This window comes from Canis aureus, chromosome 17 (genome assembly GCF_053574225.1).
Source record: "Canis aureus isolate CA01 chromosome 17, VMU_Caureus_v.1.0, whole genome shotgun sequence".
Classification (NCBI taxonomy): Eukaryota; Metazoa; Chordata; class Mammalia; order Carnivora; family Canidae; genus Canis; species Canis aureus.
In genome coordinates this window covers 23,458,248-23,479,358 of record NC_135627.1, presented here as the reverse complement: position 1 = coordinate 23,479,358, position 21,111 = coordinate 23,458,248, and the positions used below count along the sequence as shown (strand labels likewise).

At 33.0% G+C, this 21,111-nt stretch overlaps 1 long non-coding RNA gene across 1 annotated transcript; it reads left to right on the top strand.

Annotated features, from left to right (window-relative positions):
- Positions 1-6,670: 6,670 nt before the first annotated feature.
- LOC144287469 (uncharacterized) lies at positions 6,671-20,883 on the top strand. Its single transcript, XR_013355259.1, has 3 exons — positions 6,671-6,983; positions 8,553-8,630; positions 20,765-20,883. It is a non-coding gene; the product is annotated as an uncharacterized LOC144287469 (long non-coding RNA).
- Positions 20,884-21,111: the final 228 nt, after the last annotated feature.

Genomic DNA, 21,111 nt, shown 5'->3' with positions numbered 1-21,111 from the left:
TTATATTTTTTTAAGATTTTATTTATTTATTCATGAGACACAGAGAGAGAGAGAGAGAGAGAGAGAGAGAGAGAGGCAGAGACACAGGCAGAGGGAGAAGCAGGCTCCATGCAGGGAGCCTGAAGTGGGACTGGATCCCAGGTCTCCAGGATCAGGCCCTGGGCTGAAGGCGGCGCTAAACCGCTGAGCCACCGGGGCTGCCCTATTTTAGGTCATTTTAATGTTCATTATGATTGTTTCTTTGATGAAAAAGTTTAGAAGTTCAGAAGTGCTTGTAAGTTTTTGAATGTATTTTTTCTAATTATTATTTACTTACTGAGGTAACTCTTCCCTGTACTATGGTTAATGTAAACAGTACAATATTCATCACTTTGTTTTTTTGTACTGAGTTTGTATAGTGTAAAATATGCATAATTTTTATAGATTTCTATATGTACTTAAAATGTATATTCTCTTCTAATGTTTATGTGTGTACATGTTATGATACATGATATAGATCTATTAGATCAACACTGTTTATTGTACTTTTCAAAATTTGGCCTGTTTTACTGATTTCTGAAAAAGATATATTAAAACCTTCACTATGCTGGCATATATTTCTGATTCTGTTTATATTGTACAATTGTGTACTTTATATTTTGAAACATATAATTACATTAATATCAGGGTAGATTTTTCCATATTCCTAACTTATTGAACAATTCAATTGTTATAGAATCACTTTCTTTACTTTATCCATTTCTGCCTTAACATTTTTATCTGATATTATTGGAGCAACCACAATGCTTTGGTTTGATCCTTATTGATATATATCAATTTCTTATGCCTTTTATTAGATATTAGTTTCCTGTAAACATCATGTGTGTATGTGAATGTGTGTTTGTGTTTTAATCTTAAGTGTGTCTCACAATCTTTACCTCTTACTTGGGAAGTTTATTCTCATGTATTTACTATATTTATGGATTAATTAAGATGATTTCTACTGTTTCATTGTGTGGTTATATATTTGTCTTCTTTTATCAAGAGTTATCTTTTTATATTTCTTATTTCTACTTTTAGATATTAAGTCTTATTTCTACTATTTTAATGGCAACCTTAGCAGTTTTACCATTGTGTTGTAGAGAATATTAGCTAAACTTCTATAACATACTGAATTTTGAATATAAGTGACTGTTGTGTGTTTGTTTTGATTTGGCTTTTTAAAATAGAGCTTTTTGTTTTGGTTTAGTGGAATGAGGGCAGCTTAGGTAGGTTGGAGCTATGTTTCACAAGATTATTCTAAAATTCTGATACCTTCCTTTTTGTTGCTCTGCCAACCCAAGTTAATTCTTTATGTGCATGGTCAGGCATGTTTCACAGACACATACTCATTTTTTCTGGAAGGAAAAGAGGGAGAGAGTATGTCGAGACAGTTTCCATTAACCTAGTGATATAATGTGATTTGAGTTGTACCTAATTGCAATCATAGTTGTTCCTAATTGCAAGGAAGACTGAAAATCATAATTTATTTGATATTTCAGATTGACAAGTAATTTTTTTGTATTCCTATTGAAATAAAAAAATATATTTTTATGATTTTATTTATTTATTCATGAGTGACACAGAGAGAGGCAGAGACATAGGCAGGGGGAGAAGCAGGCTCCCTGTAGGGAGCCTGATGTGGAACTCAATCCCAGGGCCCTGGGATCATGCCCTGAACAGAAGGCAGACACTCAACCACTGAGCCACTCAGGCATCCCATGAAAAAATATATTTTGGTGGACAAATAGCGCTCTGCCTAAAACGTGCATGAATTGGTACTGTGGTATCTATAGTAATGTGAATTTGTACTGCTGATTGCTCTGAAACACAAAGATCTTAGAATATTTAGTTACTATCACCCTCACCTAAATAAACATACTATTTTTGAAAACCATTGTAGGTCTACTCTGGTATTTTTTAACAGATATACTTTATTACTATATTATTTGAAACAATGACTCTGCTTAATGTCTCCAACATTCTTACCAATACAAGTGCTCTCAATTCTTTTTTACCTCCTAAGCATTCCATCTGAAATAATTTTCTTTCTGTCTGAAGCATATTCTTGAGAATTTCATTTAGTTCAAAGTTCCTATAGAGTACTTTACTTTTAGTGGTCAGTTCTCTATTTTTGTTTGAAAGTGAGTCCATTTCTCCATCAAAATTGACTGAGTTTTATTTTGTATTTTTATTAGGTATTCAGTTACTTATCAGCAGCTTTATTGTGACAACACTTATGTTCTGTCTTCCCTTGTTGCTTTTGATAACTCAGCTATATGTGTAATTGCCACTGATCTGAAGATAATCTCTATTTTCTCTTTCTTTGGGGTTCTGAATTAAACTGGAATGTATCCAGGTCTGTGTATGCACCAGTATGCCTGTGTATGTGTGTGTATAAATGTGTGTTGTTTATTTTAATTGTAATTTACTGGATTTTCTTTTCATCACTGACCTTTAAACTTATATTTTAAATCTCATTTTCTTTTTGTCATGTATTCTGCATAATTTCTACAGTTTTAACTTTAGCTAACTAATTATATCTTCTGATGTGCAAAATCTTCAGTTAATTTTAATTAGTTATTGCATATTTTATTTCTGTAAGTTTTCTGTTCTCCTATAGTCTTTGATTCCTAATTTATATATTTTAGCTTCTTGTTTCTTCTTAAATGTATAAAACATTGTCATTTTGTGTTTTCTGCTGATAACTCCAATATCTAAAAGTACCAATGGTCTTCCTGTATGTCCCACCTTTATTTTTCCTAATTTTTACTCCTGTGGCCTTGATTTCTTGGGGGTTTTAGAACTTAACTTTATGAAAATTTTCCTGGAGTAATTTATTGAAGGCTGAGTAAAATCTTAGTTTCTATAGGTGGGAAGTGTGTTTGCTTTTACAAGGAAAAGGTGGGAGTGCTACCAACACAAAACCAAATAAAATTAAGTATTCTACTTGTATGTTTTGGAATCTCACATCCACTCTGAAAACCTGAAAAATGTGTGAAGCCTGATTTTGTGTTCATCAGTTGTTAGCAGGAATGTTTGTTTGTTGCTTTTAATTTATGTTTCTGCCCCACCCCCTCAGCACTAAAGGCAATACAAAAACTTTTGCCATTATTTTATTCAGAGGTTTTTATCTGTTTGTTTGCTAGTTTGCTTTTTTTTTTTTTTTTAGATTTTATTTGTTTATTTATTCAGAGAGAGAGAGAGAGAGAGAGAGAGAGAGGCAGAGTCACAGGCAGAAGAATAAACAGGCTCCATGCAGGGAGCCCAACATGGGATTCGACCCTAGGTCTCCAAAATCACACCCCAGGCTGCAGGCGGTGCTAAGCCGCTGCACCACCTGTGGCTGCCCTTGTTGGTTGGTTTTAACCATTTGTTTTTACATTGACAGATTATAGAGTTGAAAGCCAGGCTTTTGCTCTGGTATTTTATTGGATTACCCACTTGGGAAGACTGCGTTTACTCTTTTTTCCCTTATACTGATAAAGGAGAGCTTGGTTCTTGTTTCACAGACTCGAAGAATGAATCTTGCAGACAACAAAGAGTGAGCAAAGTGATAGAAGTTTAGTAAGCAGAGGTACGGAAAACACTCTCAAAAGGGAGAGGAGTCCGGAAAGGGTTGCCACTGAGGGCTTTTATGGTCTATCTTTTATAGGAAACTGACCAGGGAACTTGGTAAATATCTTGTCATTATCAGGGTGGATCTTTAGAACAAACAAGGTCAACTTGTAACTATCATAATAACAAACAAAATGTTTTTGTAAATATCATGAGCCCAAACAAGGTGTTCCTTTCTCTCTGGTTAATATCTCTTCCGTAATATTTCTCTACATCTGGGATTTCTGTGAACCGATCATGGCCTTGAGATTCTTGTGCTGTCTTCGTTTGAAAAGGAACTATTGATAACACCTTAATGACATATTTCTTTGTAGTCTGGTGAGTTTCTGTGATTACTTAATAACTGTTAAAGGGGGATATCCCCTAACATTTTGGAACTAGGGAGCCAGGTTTATTTTTTCTGTTTTTACTGTCTTATCTGTTTTCTTGGGATGGCGTAGGAGCCTGTCTCTGGGGCCTTTCCCTTATTATTTTCTGCCTAGCTGCATCTGCTTCTACCTCATTCCTACACCAGTACCATTCACCTATTATAGCAGAAGTTTGTGGTCTTGAGATGTCACAGACACCCTCTATTTAAAAACTAGCTTTCAGATTGAATTATATGACATTTTCTTAATTTTATTTCATTTCAATTTGGGATTCAGTGATTCTTTATTTTCATGTCAGTTTATCAGTGCCATTAAAATCATGTTCATAGCAATTCTGTGGTGTTTTTACCTTCAGCCAAAACCTTGAGTCTTGCTTGAATCTCCTTTGGTCTTATGCCTATAAACAATAATTCACATATTCTATCTTCAGACTGTGTCTTGCATCAGCACTTCTCACTAACTCACCATTATCTTGTTGATTTTTTAACAGCAATCGCCACAAGGTATTTCTTTAGTTATGGAAATATCTTACATTTGCTGTCTCTAGTATAGTTGCTACCCACTTATGGCAGTTGAGCACTTGATATCTGATAGTACAACCAAAAAACCTAATTTTTAATTTCATCGTATTTAAATTAGTTTAAACTTAAACAGCCGTATAAGTCTAATGGCTACTGTATTGTACGAGGCATTTCTATATCTTTAAACTGGACACCATTGCCTTTTTTCTTTTTCACAAGACAATTTTTGAGGTGCATTTGCATATAATAATATTCACTCACATTAAAAGTTCACGTTGATGATTTCAGTAACTTTGCTGAACAGTGAAACCATGATCACAAATCAGTTTTAGAACATTTTCATCGCATAAGAAAGATTTTCATTGCATAGATATGAGAATAAGATTTCTCATATCTATGTAGAATCACACTCAATTTCCAGCCCAGCCTCAGGAAACTATTGATCTAATTTCTGTCTGTAAGTTTGACTTTTCTGGACAGTTCATATAATATGGTGTTATATCATAGGACTCATATACCTAACCTTTTCATTCCATGTGATGTTTTTGAAGTTCTTCCATGAGGTACTATCCATCTGTAGCTCATGCTGTTTTATTGCTAAATAATATTCTATTGTATATATATACTGCAGTTTGTATATCCAGTTACCAATTAATGAAACTTTAGGTTGTTTCCATTTTTTGGCTACTATGAATAATGCTTTTATAAACATCCATGTACACAACTATGTGCACATGTGTTTAAATTCCTCTGAAATTTATACATAGAATTGGAATTTCTGGGTTTTATGGTATTTATATGCTTGATTCTTCACAAAACTATTTTGCAAAGAGGCTACACCATTTTAAATTCTCATCACCAGTGTATGATGGTTCCCATCTTCTTATATCCTAAGCAGTATTTTAATTATAGCCATTCTAATAGGTAGAAAATGATCTTATTGTAGTTTTTGACTTTCGTTTCCCCATTAACTAATGATTTTGAGTATCTTTTCATGTTCCCATTAACTATTTACATATCTTCATCAGTAAAATGTTTTGTCCACTTATTTATGTATTTATTTTTAAGGATTTTATTATCTATTTGAAAGAGAGAGCATGAGAGAGTGAGTGGGCATAAGCAAGGGGTGGGTGGGACCATGGCAGAGGGAGAGGAAGAAGCATGCTCTCTGCTCAGCAGGGTCTTGATCCCAGGACCCCAGAATCCTGAATTGAGCCAAAGGCAGATGCTTAATTGAGCAACCGAGATGCCTTTATTTTTTTTTATTCTGTTGTTAATCTTACTATTATTGATGTATAGGGCTTCTTATCAAGTATGTGTTTTACAAGTATTTTCTCTATGAGGAAAACAAAACATATTTTGCCTTCTGTTTTTTGACACTACTTTGTATTTAACATATCCTAGACTCTTAGTAGAAATATACGTCATTTGAATAAATATATTTAAAGAAATTCATGCAGAATAAATGTCTTTAAGATAATGGTTATGGCTTTTTTGTAATAATATTGTCAGGTTTTCATTGAAGGCAGTGTGTATTTCCTTCTGAAAGACTAGCTATTGATTATTATAATTAAAACATATGGGCAGCCCAGGTGGCTCAGCAGTTTAATGCCACCTTCAGCCCAGGGCCTGATCCTGGAGACCTAGGATCGAGTCCCACATCAGGGTCCCTGCATGGAGCCTGCTTCTCCCTCTGCCTGTGTCCCTGCCTCTCTCTCATTCTCTCTCTCTCTCTGTGTCTCTCACGAATAAATAAATAAATATAATCTTTTAAAAAATAAAATCTATAACATCAAATTATCTTATTAAGTTTGATGTATTCAAAGAAATTTAAATTTTGAAGCCATGCACAAGGATGTATTATCTATAAAATTATTTCAGTAATCCAAACAATTTTATTACTATTTGCTTTCTGAACTCTCTTTTTATAAACAAATAAAAATTGATCAGTACTCAGTAATGTACAAAACACTTATAACCTCTTGCCAACCTTTAGAAAAATTAGTATTATTGTCTTGTTCTTATCTTGAAGCTAGTTCTACAACTAAATCAATCTTGAGTTTGTTTTTAGCTTCCTGCCTACTTAGGTTTAGAACCAATCTATTATGAGCTGTCTAAGGTTCTTTTTTGGATCTTAAAGTAATCTCATCCCTAATGCTTTCATACAGTAGTTATTTAATCTTCTTCATAGAGTGAGGAGAATAACCTTATACTTTACTTTTCTAATAAAATGTCTCTTGGCTAAGAATTCCAAGTGAGAGAAGAATTGGGCTTTTTCATACAGGAATACCTGAAGTACACTTAATGTGTCCAGCTTATATGCAAACTGAATAATTTATGAATTGCTAATTTTTATAAAATTCATAAAAATCAAAAAATAAAAAAAATTCATAAAAATCTATGCATTTTAATATATGAGAAAAATAATTACCATTTCCTCTGTGGAAAGTTGAAGAAAGTAAGTGGATTTTTGTTATTGTTTAATTGATTTCTTTATTTTTACTGCTAATAAGTGTTAACAAATCACTTAGACATTTTATATATTTGTTCTTGCACTTAAAATATGGAGATGACAATAGTATCTAGCACACATACTATTGGGAAAACAAAATGAGTAACGTATACTTGGTGTGCTATAAATTCTAAACTATTGAGCAAATACATGTTATATATTTCAAAACATTTGTTGGAAGATTTTGAAAACAATAGATTATTATGCATTTATTTTATCAATTCATAGCTGTACATGGACACTGAATAATCATAAAGTTACACTAGGTTTTATGGATATGATTTATTTTTTCAATAGTAGTGTTTGTTATACAAACTAGAGGACAGAATGAAAAAAGAGAAAGAGAGGCAGAGAGGAAGGAACTTTATTAACTTATTTCATGATAATCAAAATATTTAAATGAAAGCAAAATTGTATAACAGATTGATACATTGATTTTTTTCCTCACATTTTGTTTGATCTCAGAATATATTTTTAGTTAACTTTTATTATTAAATGTTATCATAAAGTCCAAGCCCACTAAACTACTTATTATACTATTTCTACCTTTGTCAGAAATACACACACAGAGGTATAATGAAATTGAGTTGTTTTAAGAGTTTAACTATATAAGTTTGTATAGAATATTTCTCTCTCTGTGTGTGTCTCTCATGAATAAATAAATAAGATCTTTAAAAAAAGCTACACAATCTACAAGAACTTATAAAAACAAACAAACAAATCAGTCTCGTAAGTCCCTAGCTTTTTATACATTTTGTGAGTAGTACCTTGAATAGTGGAAATTACTCATCAGTTAAAAATATAGAAGTTTTTTTCATAATATTCAAAAGTTGAAAAATCCAATTAATTTTCTTGAAACTGAGTATTAAAGTACAAAAAATGCCATCTTATTTGAAAATGTCTACTAAAAATTAAACTCAGACCTTAAAGAGTATGAATTATAATTGATCAAAGCAGCATGCTATCGCATGTTTCAATTAAGGGTATTATTCCATAAATTGGCATTTTTAAACTATTTATTTATTTATGAGAGAGAGAGAGCAGGCGGAGAGAAAGAGAGAGAGGGAGAGAGAATCCTAAGGAGGATCCATGCTCAGTTTAGAGCTCAGTGGATCTCTCAATCCTGAGATCATGATCTGAACCAAAATCAAGAGTCAGATGATCAACCAACTGCACCACCCAGGCACCCCATAAGTCAGCATTTTAAAAAGTGTAAAATAGAGTTCTTTTTCTTTAAATAATTCACAGTGTCCCTAAACAAAATCCTTTGTGAAATTAACTCCTGTAGTTTTTACTTGATAACATATCTCCCAATTAAAACTGTCTAATAGATTTCTTAAACAATGAATATATGCCACTTTATATTCACTATAATGCCAAAAGTAGTTTCATAATTCTCTATATATAGTATAAATATAGTGTATATAGTATGTGTGTGTGTGTATATATATATATATATTACATCTTTTTTTTTTTCTATTCGTCTGTTGATAGATATTTGGGTTCTTTCTTTAGTTTGACTATTGTGGACATTGCTGCTATAAACATTAGGGTGCAGGTACCCTTTTGGATCACTACATTTATATCTTTGGGGTAAGTACCCAGTAGTGCAATTGTTGGGTCATAGGGTAGTTCTGTGTTCTTTTTTTGGTTTGTTTGTTTTTTTGCTTTTGTTTTTGTTTTTTTTTTTTTTTTTAGTTCTGTTTTTAACTTTTTGAGAAACCTCCATACTGGTTTCCAGACTGGCTGCATCAGCTTCATTCTCACCAACAGTTTAAGAGGGTTCACATTTCTCTGCATCCTCGCCAACAATAGTTGTTTCCTGGCTTGTTAATTTTAGCCATTCTATGTCTATTTTTCTATATTTATTGGATTTTTCAAAGCTAACATCACAAAATGTATATTTAAAAATATTTACATATATCATATCTAGCATATATAATAAACTGTTAATTCTTTTAAATCATACTATTAATGATTCACTCAATTCATTCTAATCATTCCTCAAGAAAGATATTCTATTATGTTAAGTGAAATAAAATACTGTATTATGCTAATAACTAAACTATTTATTAGAAATACATTTTTAAACCAGTAGAGACTGATTTTTATTCAAAAATATGTAATTCTATATATAAGCCTATGTTCAAATTAGAAAATAACCTGTTACATGAAGAAGACAACAACATTTAAAAAAATTGATTTCCAGTTGAAAATGATTTGAGATCATCTTTAGAGGGCAGCATTTAACTAGGGAAAGAGGTATTTCAGCTCTAAGCAGAAGTTTGAGTATATATTAGAAATGTGAAATCTGACAGTTAAAACTTGATAGGATACTAAAATATAATTTATTCACAATTTCAATATTAGAAGAGGGGAAACAGTAGCCTGAGAGTAACCTAAATTTATAGTCTAGTTGAAAAATCCACTTTATTAAACATCATCAGATATTAAAGGCATTTTTTTTTTTGTCAATTAGTTTTGGAGCAACATGGAACAAATTTTCTTTACTCCTAGCAAGAAAGTACAGAGCAATAGTAAATGATATTTTAACAATAATATTTAACAGCAATTTTACAATTTGTACATAGTGTAATTTTTTTTTAAATGTACAAATAGAGAAGTAAAATAAATGAGGTATTTTGGGGCAGCCCAGGTGGCTCAGTGGTTTAACGCCATCCTCAGCCCAAGGTGTGATCCAGGAGACTGGGAATCGAGTCCCACATCAGGCTCCCTGCATGGAGCCTGCTGCTTCTCCCTCTGCCTGTGTCTCTGCCTCTCTCTCTGTGTCTCTCATGAATAAATAAATAAAATCTTTAAAAAATGAGGTATTTTTTTATAGGCAAGTGAAACCAGAATTATATCTTATTTTAAAGTTTTATTTAAATTTCATTTAGTCAACATATGGTGTAATATTAATTTCAGGTGCACAATGTAGTGATTCAACATTTCTTTGGTGCTCATCACAGCAAGTATACACCTCAATCCCCATTACCTGTTTTACCTATCCTCCCACCACCTCCTCTCTGGTAACCACCAGTTCTTTTCTCTATAGTTGAATCTGTTTCTTGGTTCATTTGGTTTGTTTCTTGAATTCCACATATTACTGAAATCATATGGTATTTGTCTTTCTCTGACTGACTTGTTTCACTTAGCATAATACTTTCTAGTTGCATACACTTGCTTGCAAAGGGCAAGATTTCATTGTTGTTTTTTTTTTTATGACTGAGTAATATTCCAGTGTGTGTGTGTGTAATCATTTAACTAATTGAGGGTAGTAAAAAAGTATTTCTTTTTTTTAAGATTTTATTTATTTATTCATGAGCGACACAGAGAGAGATAAAGGCAGAGACACAGGCAGAGTGAGAAGCAGGCCCCATGCAGAGAGCCCAGATGTGGGACTCGATCCCAGGACTCCAGGATCACTCCCTGGGCTGAAGGCAGATGCTTAACCACTGAGCCACCCAGGCATCCTGTAAAAAAATATTCCTGCAACATTCTGTGCCCATGCTGTTAGCCATGAAAGCACACAAAATAATTTAGTATTTTAAAACATGGTTGAATTTAAAAGCTATATATATGTCTACATCATTCTAGCCAGTAATCTATTTGTACATTTAAATTGATAATTACAGCTAATTCGTAAAATGGAGACATTATTAGCACAGTGACTTTATTTATTTTTATTTTTTTAGCACAGTAATTTTAAAGAATTGATATTTAACTCACTCTTTTGTCCATTTCTTTAATATTCAATTTCAAATTATATGGTTTTAAAGTCATTGCTTAATTATCACTGGTTACAGCAACTAGTGTAGTGTAGGGATATAAGAAATTAGACTTTATAGACAGTTATTACTGTTATGCAAAAGTCTGCATTCAGATGAAGTACCAGGGATGCATTCTAAACTAAGATAAAGATGAAAGGGAGTTTTATTAAGACATTTATCTCCTTGAAAAAGCCAAAATCTTGGCCTTGGCAAGTTCTCAAATTTTTATTAACTGACTATAAAATGGGGATAAGCCTTTATATTGTCAAAATATCAATTTTAATGTGATGCATGGAAGATTCACTTGTGAAGCTTAAATTTTAATTGCATAATCTACTATCAAATTATTTAAAAAGAGCAGAGGTATCTTTCAAGTATATCTTATGCTTCTCTTAGATAAACACCCCCACAAATTATAATGTAGTAATTTTTTGGCATGGAATGAAATTTCAATCAGAAAAAAGAAAAGCATGCTTTTTTGTGCTCTTATGTCTATCCACAAAGCTAATTTATTTCTTGTCAGATGATTATTAAATTACGTTACCTTGAGTGACTTATTTTGTTGTTAACTTTTTTAGGGTTATAAGTTTCTAAAGTTGCTAAACAATGCCAAATGTTTCTGTGAAATATTTATCCAGCCTGAAAAAATAAACAAGCTTTTATTTAAAAATAAAATATGTATAGCCAGTGAGGAAATAATAGTGATTTCTGATGAACAAATAAATAAATAAACTACAGTGAATAATATTTGAAAATTATTCTTTGAAAAATATAAAAACAACATAATCACTGTATGGTTGTATATTTGTCTTATTTTTAATTTGTCCCAACTACTTCATCAATTTTTTGAAGTGCTTGTTTTATACTAGATTATGTAGGCCTTGGTCATTACTCTAGAAGATTATGTTTCCAGAGAAAGGGAGTGTCGTGTAATGGAGATAATATTTATGATTGATTGATTGATTGATTGATTGATGATTTCTATAATTTAAAAACAAAGCTAGGTTTTATTTTGTTTTCCATTTGCTCCCAAATCTTTTACTTTTCCTAGCAATTATTTCACTATTTGAGGCATAGGAAAGATAGGGGAGTATATATTAACTCCTAAAGAAAAAAGATGGAGGATGAGCTTGAGTTCAGGAAGGGGAAGTAAAAGAAGCCACTTTTTTTTTTTAAAGGAGGTTCATAGTGAAAAGGGAGAAGAAAAAGTGAAAGGTTAAAGGAAGCAGCTAGTGAGATACATGTCCTGGCTTTACCCTTTTGTACAGAACCCTTTTGTACAAAAGTTTACAGATTTTTGGAAGCAAGTCAAATGCAGACAAGACATGTGCTCTGTTCTGTATTTGAAAATCACAGAGATCAGATCAGCTTGGATTCCTTTATCAAATAGGGGCAGATATAAGAAAAGGAGGTTATATGATGTTTAAAGAGTTTCTGAGTTCCTGCTCCTCTCTGTTGGCAAATGTGTGGTGTGGGAGAAGTTTCCATAGACCCTAGGCAAAGATTAATAATCTGTTTTTACTGACAGGCTTCCCAAGCAGTTAACCAGAATGAAACATACTGACCTAATAGTTAAGGGCTAGAAATTGAGCCATCGGCTTATGGTGAAACTTTGCTACCATTGACAGCATCGGTGAATGTTGACCTGGGAAAATCCCTAGGTTCTGACTAAGGTAAAAGGATTTCATGGGCCACAGATTTCATCTGTAGGCACACATTTTCAGGAGAGAACAAATTAACCATACATACACAGTGGAAGTTAGCAAAGATATATGAGACAGTATGCAATTCTGAGGGTCCATATCACTTACCACTATAAGAATGCCTCACCATCATAACGGTCTACAGATTGGATATAAGAAACTCCTGTCAAATATTTAAGTATATTTGTAGAAATTTGAATTATGACACTGCAATTAATTTTTTTTTGATGTTGTATATTATAGTTTCTTTAGAAAATTATAAGAATTACTTATTTTAAAATACAGGTCTATTCAAGAGACACAAAAATGGAATATAAGAAATAACTATTGATCAGATTTTAAGCAATATATGTCCATATTAGCAAGGAGTCAGAAATTACATTCTAAAACAATCCAACATCCCACCAGGTAGTCCTAAACATATTGAAAGCTATTAATTCAATTGATACACAGCCATCTACTAATCAGTTTTACAATTAAATGCATTTTTTAAATTAATGGCAGTTTCTTGAAAATAATATGCAGATTTACAAATACTACTTATAATCTGTAAAGTGAAACTGTTTAAACTAGATAAGGGAAAAGGAGAATTTAATGATGTTAGTAGAAAAAAATGATAGGGAATCTAGCAGTAAAAGGACACTTGATTATCATTGGTAATTACTGGATATAAGCGATGCATGTGAGGATATCTTTGAAAATGTGTAGATAGGGGGGACTGTAATCTGGAGGACCAAAATTAGGAAAAGGGAAAACAATTCTCCACCTAGAAATTGAAGTTACAAAGTCCTCTAGGCAGCTATGCAAAACAGTAATATATACACATATATATATAATGTATATACATATATTTATATATATATTTTTTTCTTTCATGATGTAAAAGAACCCTAGCCCTAAGAGAATTTTTGGAGATATCAGGTTAATATGAAATGCACCAGGATATGACACTCTGCTTAGAATATTAAGTAAAGAATACTAGTTTTTTTTTTCCCTAGAATATTTATTTTTTATTAGAAACAATCACCTTGGGACTCCTGGGCGGCTCAGCGGTTGAGCATCTGCCTTTAGCCTGGAGCGTGATCCTGGGGTCTCAGGATCGAGTCCCGCATCAGGCTCCCTGCGTGGAGAGTGCTTCTCCCTCTGCCTGTGTCTCTCATGAGTAAATAAATAAATAAATCTTTTTAAAAAAAGAAACGATCACCTTATGTCACTTTATGTCAAAATGGCCATGTGAAAAAACACAGATGAAGTTTAAATAAACATAAGATAAATTTATAGTTTTATCAAATATCATTCTTCATTTTTATGAAATTTAAAATCCTTGATAATCTTGGAATTGAAATCTAATTTTCAGAAGGATTTTGACACTTTTATCTGCTCTCTTTTGCTGAAAAACACCTCAAGCTTTATAAGTCATACAGTTAACAATATCAGTTGACAGAAATGGTAGTATTTCAAAACTTGTGGTTTTGAAATTGTTAAAAGTGTGCCACTGTACATGTTGTTCACATTTTATGTATGTAGTATCATATTATACAAATACCAAGGTCCCCTGCCTATTACTTTCCTCCTTATTTTCTCATTATCTTTGATAATGACAGTGTTTGGCTATAGAAATTGTGGTTGCATAATGTGGTTAAGATGCTTTCCATGTACCTATTACTTGTTTCACACAAAATATGTATGTGAGCGATTTAGACAGTTCCATCTCATGGGATAGTGGTACAATCTTCAGATTTGGACACTTCATTCTCTTCCACAAAACTCTATTAAGTGAACATTTTTCTAATGTTTTAATGAGCGTACCACTGTGTGCCATATAAGAATTAATAATATCAATCTGGCAACCAACTCTTAGTTGAGTTTGGAAGATAGTCTCTGATAATTTTATTTCTTTGTTTCCCTCTTTAAGTATATGATAAACTTCATATAATCATGACCCATCATGACATACATTTGCATAAAAAGGTACAAATAGAACATGTCTTCATATCATTCAAGGAGGCCAAAACATGTTATGTTTTGAATTGATACATAAGGGCATGAACTTTTTATGTAATTTCATTTTCATGACACTTCAAGTAATTTCACCTAATGACTATCCACTGAGAAACAAACAAAAATGTTCCCAAGTTTGTTTATATTTTCTCTGAAGTCATTGATGTTCTGAAAGACTGTCTTTAATTGCATCTTTATTCTATTCAGTTGTACTTATAATTTCAGTTATCCTAACTGTCATCCTTACATCACCAAAATATTGATCATTGCCTTCTTTACTGACACCTTTCTTCTAAATAACTCATATCTGGAGCTAGTGTTTTTTTTTTTTTTTTTTAAGATTTTATTTATCTATTCATGAGAAACAGAGAGAGAGGCAGAGATACAGGCAGAGGGAGAAGAAGCAGGCTTCGTGCAGGAAGCCCGACATGGGACTCGATCCCAGGTCTCCAGGATAATACCCTGGGCTGAGGTGATGCTAAACTGCTGAGCCACCGGGCTGCCCAAGTGTGTTTTTGTTTACTTCACTCTGAGAAATTCCTGTGTTGCTGAAGCAAAGGACACAAGAAATTAATGTTCTACAAACCCTAGTGTGGTGACAACCGTAATCACATTCAGATAGTAAGGACTGACTTACATGGCCCACTCCAGTAGGGAAAGTAGGTTTGGCCAAGGAGATGAGAGCCTGAGTGGCCTAGAGCTGATAGTACTATGACTATCCATTTAAGTTCGTGGATTTCTTTCTTTGAATTCCATGTCACCATACTAATCTCCTATTGCTGCATTTTTTAACTTTTTTTTTTCATTACCACCTTCCTTAAACCAGTCTTGACAATTTTCTGTGTCTCTAGATTCAGCATTAGTGTCTCTTCATCTAGGTAATCCTAACCATTCCCATGTTTTCAAATTCCATCTATAATCCTTCTATTGATAGTATCAATGCTAGTTCCATTTGTGGGATTTTTTTTTTGTTTATTTGTTTGTTTTTTTAATCCATATAGGCAAACACTTCAGATCTTCTTTTGGTATCTTGAAGTCAACTCAGATTCAGTCAAGATGAACTTGTTTTTTATCTATTCAAATCCTTATTAAGAGTTTCCTATCTGGGACAATGGTGGCATATAACCAGAGCCCCATATGCCACTCTTACATCTCCTGACTCCTTCCTTCCTTTTTTTTTTTTTTTTTTTTAGATTTATTTATTTATTTTTTTAACAGAGAGGGAGAGAGAGTACACAAGCAGGGGGAGTGACAGGCATAGGGAGAAGGAGAAGCAGGCTTCCCTTGGAGCAGGGAGCCCCATACAGGGCTCAATCCCAGAACCCTGGGAACATGAACTGAGCCACCTAGGTACCACCTCCTTCCTACTCTTTCCTTTTATCTAGAAGTTTCTATTTATTCCCACTGCCACTACTTCAAGCTTTCATCATATTTTTCCTATACTGTTGTAATAATCACCCAATTTGTTTTCATATGTCCACTTTTCTCAATTTTAATCAAGTTTTACAGAGTAGTCAATGACATATTTTTTGGATAAAGAGACAAAATGATCAATTCTCTGCTTTACAGTACTCTTTGACAGCTGTTATACTTAAGATAAATTCTAAAAAGAAAACAAAACAAAAACAAACCTTAATATAGTCTAGAAATCTTTATCTGGCTTTTGTCTGCTCCTTGGACATCTATTGTCATATTGTGAATTCAAGGGTACTCTTGCTGCTTTAAATTTCTGGTAAGCAACAAACAAACTTCCCCTTTGTTTCCTTTACCTTGAGTATTATTCCATTAATCCTTAATTTTAACAACTAACCCTAGCTCATTATGGGTTCAGGTTCAAAGTCGCTTTTTCACAAATGTTTTCTCTGTTATTTCCTGTTTCTATGAAAGGTACTTTGAAAGGTACATATTATATGCTCTTATTTCAAATTGTTTTCCCTCTTTCTGTCACCTAAGACACCTACAAGGTTTTTTAAAAAATAATTATTGATTTAGTCAATTTATTCCCTAATATGCTTAAGTTCTACAAAAAAAGTCAGCTTGTTATCAATGTCAGTAATGGCAATTTGTCAAGCAATATTTAGACCATTTATTAATGGATAACCGATTTAATCATTTCACCTGTTTTTCTGCTTCTATATCAAATCTCAGTGAGGGCAATATAAAAGCATGCCATGGTTAAGATTATGAAAATTTTACTATAATTCTCACAATAATTTTGTGTACTATTTTGTATAATTAAGAATGACACAGAGATCACTTATTAGCAAATCATTTCTTTTTATTCTAATGGTGGAACTTCAGATGCCACAAGAGATCTCAAATTCAGTTCAATTTTGAAAACACAAACAAAAATCTAGCTGATCTTTGTTCTACTTGGAATCAGTTTCTGTCTCTGAATATAAACTCTATGAAAGTGCAAGTATGTTCATATTCCTAGAATTTACAATGGTGGATAATATATGGTAAATAATTAATAAATGATTACTGAATGATTTTAAGAATGCATTAACCCTTAAAGCATATTTTATGTAAAGTATATCTTTTTCTGGAAAAGAGAAACTATATGTGGCAAGTAGAGAGAAAAATAATAATGTGGTATAAGATTTGTCAGCTGCCAGGACTTCCAGAATTTATTTTTCTCCAGCATATCTAAGCAAACTTATAAAATTACATGCAATTTTACAGAATGGGAGAAGATATTTGCAAATGACATATCAGATAAAGGGCTAGTTTCCAAGATCTATAAAGAACTTATTAAACTCAACACCAAAGAAACAAACAATCCAATCATGAAATGGGCAAAAGACATGAAGAGAAATCTCACAGAGGAAGACATAGACATGACCAACATGCACATGAGAAAATGCTCTGCATCACTTGCCATCAGGGAAATACAAATCAAAACCACAATGAGATACCACCTCACACCAGTGAGAATGGGGAAAATTAACAAGGCAGGAAACCACAAATGTTGGAGAGGATGCAGAGAAAAGGAAACCTTCTTACACTGTTGGTGGGAATGTGAACTGATGCAGCCACTCTGGAAAACTCTGTGGAGGTTCCTCAAAGAGTTAAAAATAGACCTGCCCTACGACCCAGCAATTGCACTGTTGGGGATTTACCCCAAAGATACAGATACAATGAAACGCAGGGAGACCTGCACCCCATTGTTTATAGCAGCAATGGCCACAATAGCCAAACTGTGGAAGGAGCCTCGGTGTCCATCGAAAGATGAATGGATAAAGAAGATGTGGTTTATGTATACAATGGAATATTACTCAGCCATTAGAAATGACAAATACCCACCATTTGCTTCAACGTGGATGGAACTGGAGGGTATTATGCTGAGTGAAGTAAGTCAGTCGGAGAAGGACAAACATTATATGTTCTCATTCATTTGGGGAATATAAATAATAGTGAAAGGGAATAGAAGGGAAGGGAGAAGAAATGTGTGGGAAATATCAGAAAGGGAGACAGAACGTAAAGACTGCTAACTGTGGGAAACGAACTAGGGGTGGTAGAAGGGGAGGAGGGCGGGGGGTGGGAGTGAATAGGTGATGGGCACTGGGGGTTATTCTGTATATTGGTAAATTGAACACCAATAAAAAATAAATTTAAAAAATTACATGCAATTTTAAGTTAAATACAAATAACAAACTATTTGTAAATATGGGAAATGTTTACAGTTAAATTGTTATGCAAGTGCCAAGAAAGCAAATGAACAAATATGAATCTCAGACATCATATCTTAATATATCCACATAAAAACGTCTAAATGGCTAAGATAGTATTAATTACAGATTTTTTATTTACAAACTTTTATTATTCTGTAGGAAATGTTTGAATTACTTATTATTATTTTTTAAGATTTTATTTATTTGTGGGAGAAAGAGAGAGCTAGCGAGAGAGAGCATAATTAGGGAGAAGGGGGAGAAGTAGTTACCTTTTTAAGCAGGGAGCCAGACGTGGGACTTGATCCCAGGACGCTGAGATCATGACCTGAGCTGATCCACTGAGCCATCCAGATGCCCTTTTTGAAATGTTTAAATCATGGATCCCTGGTGACATCACTATGAGAATTCAGTATGATTGCATCAAACACAAATTTTCAAGGTCAGAACCTTTCTCTTTATGAACAGAAAAGAATAAGTAGAATAGTTTTATTTATTTATTTATTTATTTATTCATTCATTCATTTATTTATTTATTTATTTATTATAGTGTTTTAAAACCTGTTCCTTTTTAAAAAACTTTTTACAATTTTTATTTATTTATTCATGAGAGACACGGAGAGAGAGGCAGGCTCCGCTCAGGAAGCCTCACGCGGAGCTCAATCCCAGGACCCCAGGATCATGCCCTGAGCCGAAGGCAGATGTTCAACCACTGAGCCACCCATGTACCCCATTAAAAAGCTGTTCTAAGAAAAACTTTAATGTTCAATGATTGCAAATATACTTTTAGTCATGACTTTAGAAAAAATGTGTACATGCAATATGACTTTCATTTTATTTTATTTATTGATGACTAATGAAATTTGATTTTTTTTTTCTGTGATTTCATCTTCCCTCTCTTTACCTTCTACTTCCATTTCAATGTTATGGATGGAAGACAATTGATACTGTCCATGACTTGGAAACCAACCAGTGTTCTGGAATGTGAATTAACCTTCTTAGTTTTAATTATCATCTTCTTTTTTTATACATATTTTGTTATTTTGAATACTATGACCTACTGTGTAAGGAAATAGTAGCATAATGGCAAGGAGACACTTTGCCAAACTGACATGGTCTTCAAACCACCAGGCACCAATTAGCTGTGTACCTTTAACCTTTATCACCATGATGGATTTGGAAAGAGAGCTTGCAGACATGTTTGGGTCAGCAGCTCCTTCCCACCTATCTATCTTACTTTTCTCTCCATGTAAGTTTTGTTCTACAACTATTTAAACAATAAATAAGGAAAGTTCTACAGAATTTCCTCCATTTTAAATCACTTGCTTCTTAGCTTCTTCCTAGTGACCTTGGAATAACTTCTGTTACAATGACTGCAGAAAGTTCTACTTTCCTAAATCCATTATTTGGTTCTGAAATCCCCAAGTTGCATAGGAAGACATTTTGGTCCAGCTACCAAATAGCAGGGTCAAAATTCATTATAATATTCACTTCCCACTTCCTTCATAAGGAGGGAAGAAATATTGGAAAGTTGTAAGAATTATATATATAGTTAAGTATTGAGACTTTTGAGGAGGACCTTGTGGACTAAGGTACAGGCATGAGATAATATATGGTGTCACTGGTAGGACTTCCCAGTCCATATTAAATGGACATTGTTCCATTCTTAAATATTTGATTGCTATTTCTGGAATGTTTGTCAATATTCCTGTTAAAAACAGGGTAATTTACTTGAGTAGCTGAAATGATCTCTAATTATGCTTCTGTCCAGCTTGAATGTTAAAACATCATAGTTAATTCTTTTTATGATAAAAGAAAATTGAGAGAGTCATTATCATTTTGAAATAAGACCAGGACATAGATTTATAGTGGAAAAGAAAACCATTAAGTAGATGAGATCAATAGATGTCAAGTGTATGAGGGATTCTTGTGACATCTTAAAAAGAAAAGTGACTTTTAGCTGTAGACAAAAGGATTTATAAATGTAATCTAAAAGACCTGATTTAATTGACAAAGAAAATCCCAAATCCTGGAATGAGTATTAGATCATGAATTGCAAAATGCCATGTTCTAGCTTTAAAAATGTTTAATTTGTAAGTATATCCTAGGTCAAACTGAAGTTTGAATGTTTCTTCTAAAATATATTACAAAAAATAAATTTAGAAAGGGGGCACCTGCATGGCTCAGTGATTGAGCATCTGCCTTTGGCTCAGGTTGTGATTCCAGGGTCCTGGGAACCTGTACTGCACCTGGCTCCCTGCAGGCATTTTATCCCTTTTTATACTGCCAGATTAATTGTTTCTTATTTTGTTAAGAATTTTTCTGTCAACTTAATGATAGATGTGTATCAACAGTTTTCATTTCTTGCAATATTTTTAGTTTTGGCAGCAGGGTAACACTGACATAATAAAATGAACTGTGGGAATGACTTTTCCCTCCTAAATTTGAAAGAATTTGTTGACAATTGGTATTTTCTCCAATATCTACATATTTATAATTATTTTATAGTGACAACAATACTGAACATGAAATCCACCTTATTAACAAAATTTTAAGTGTATCTTTTTTTTTTTTTTTTTTAGATTTTATTTGTTTATTCATGAAAGATCCAAAAAGAGAGGCAGAGATTCAGACAGAAGGAGAAGCAGGCTCCCTGACTCAATTCCAGGAACCCAGGATTACTACCTGAGCTGAAGGTAGATGCTCAACCACTGAGCCACCCAGGCATCCCTTAAGTGTACCATTCTTGTTGTTGACTATAAGACAATGTTGTTTAGAACTTATTCATCTTGCTTAACTTATTACTTAGAACTTTCTAGAATGTTGCCATGTTGCTTAACTGAAACTTTATGCCCATTAATTGGTATCTTCCTTTTCCCCCCTTTCCCCAGTCCCTGGTAATCACCATTTTACTTTGAGCCTATAAATT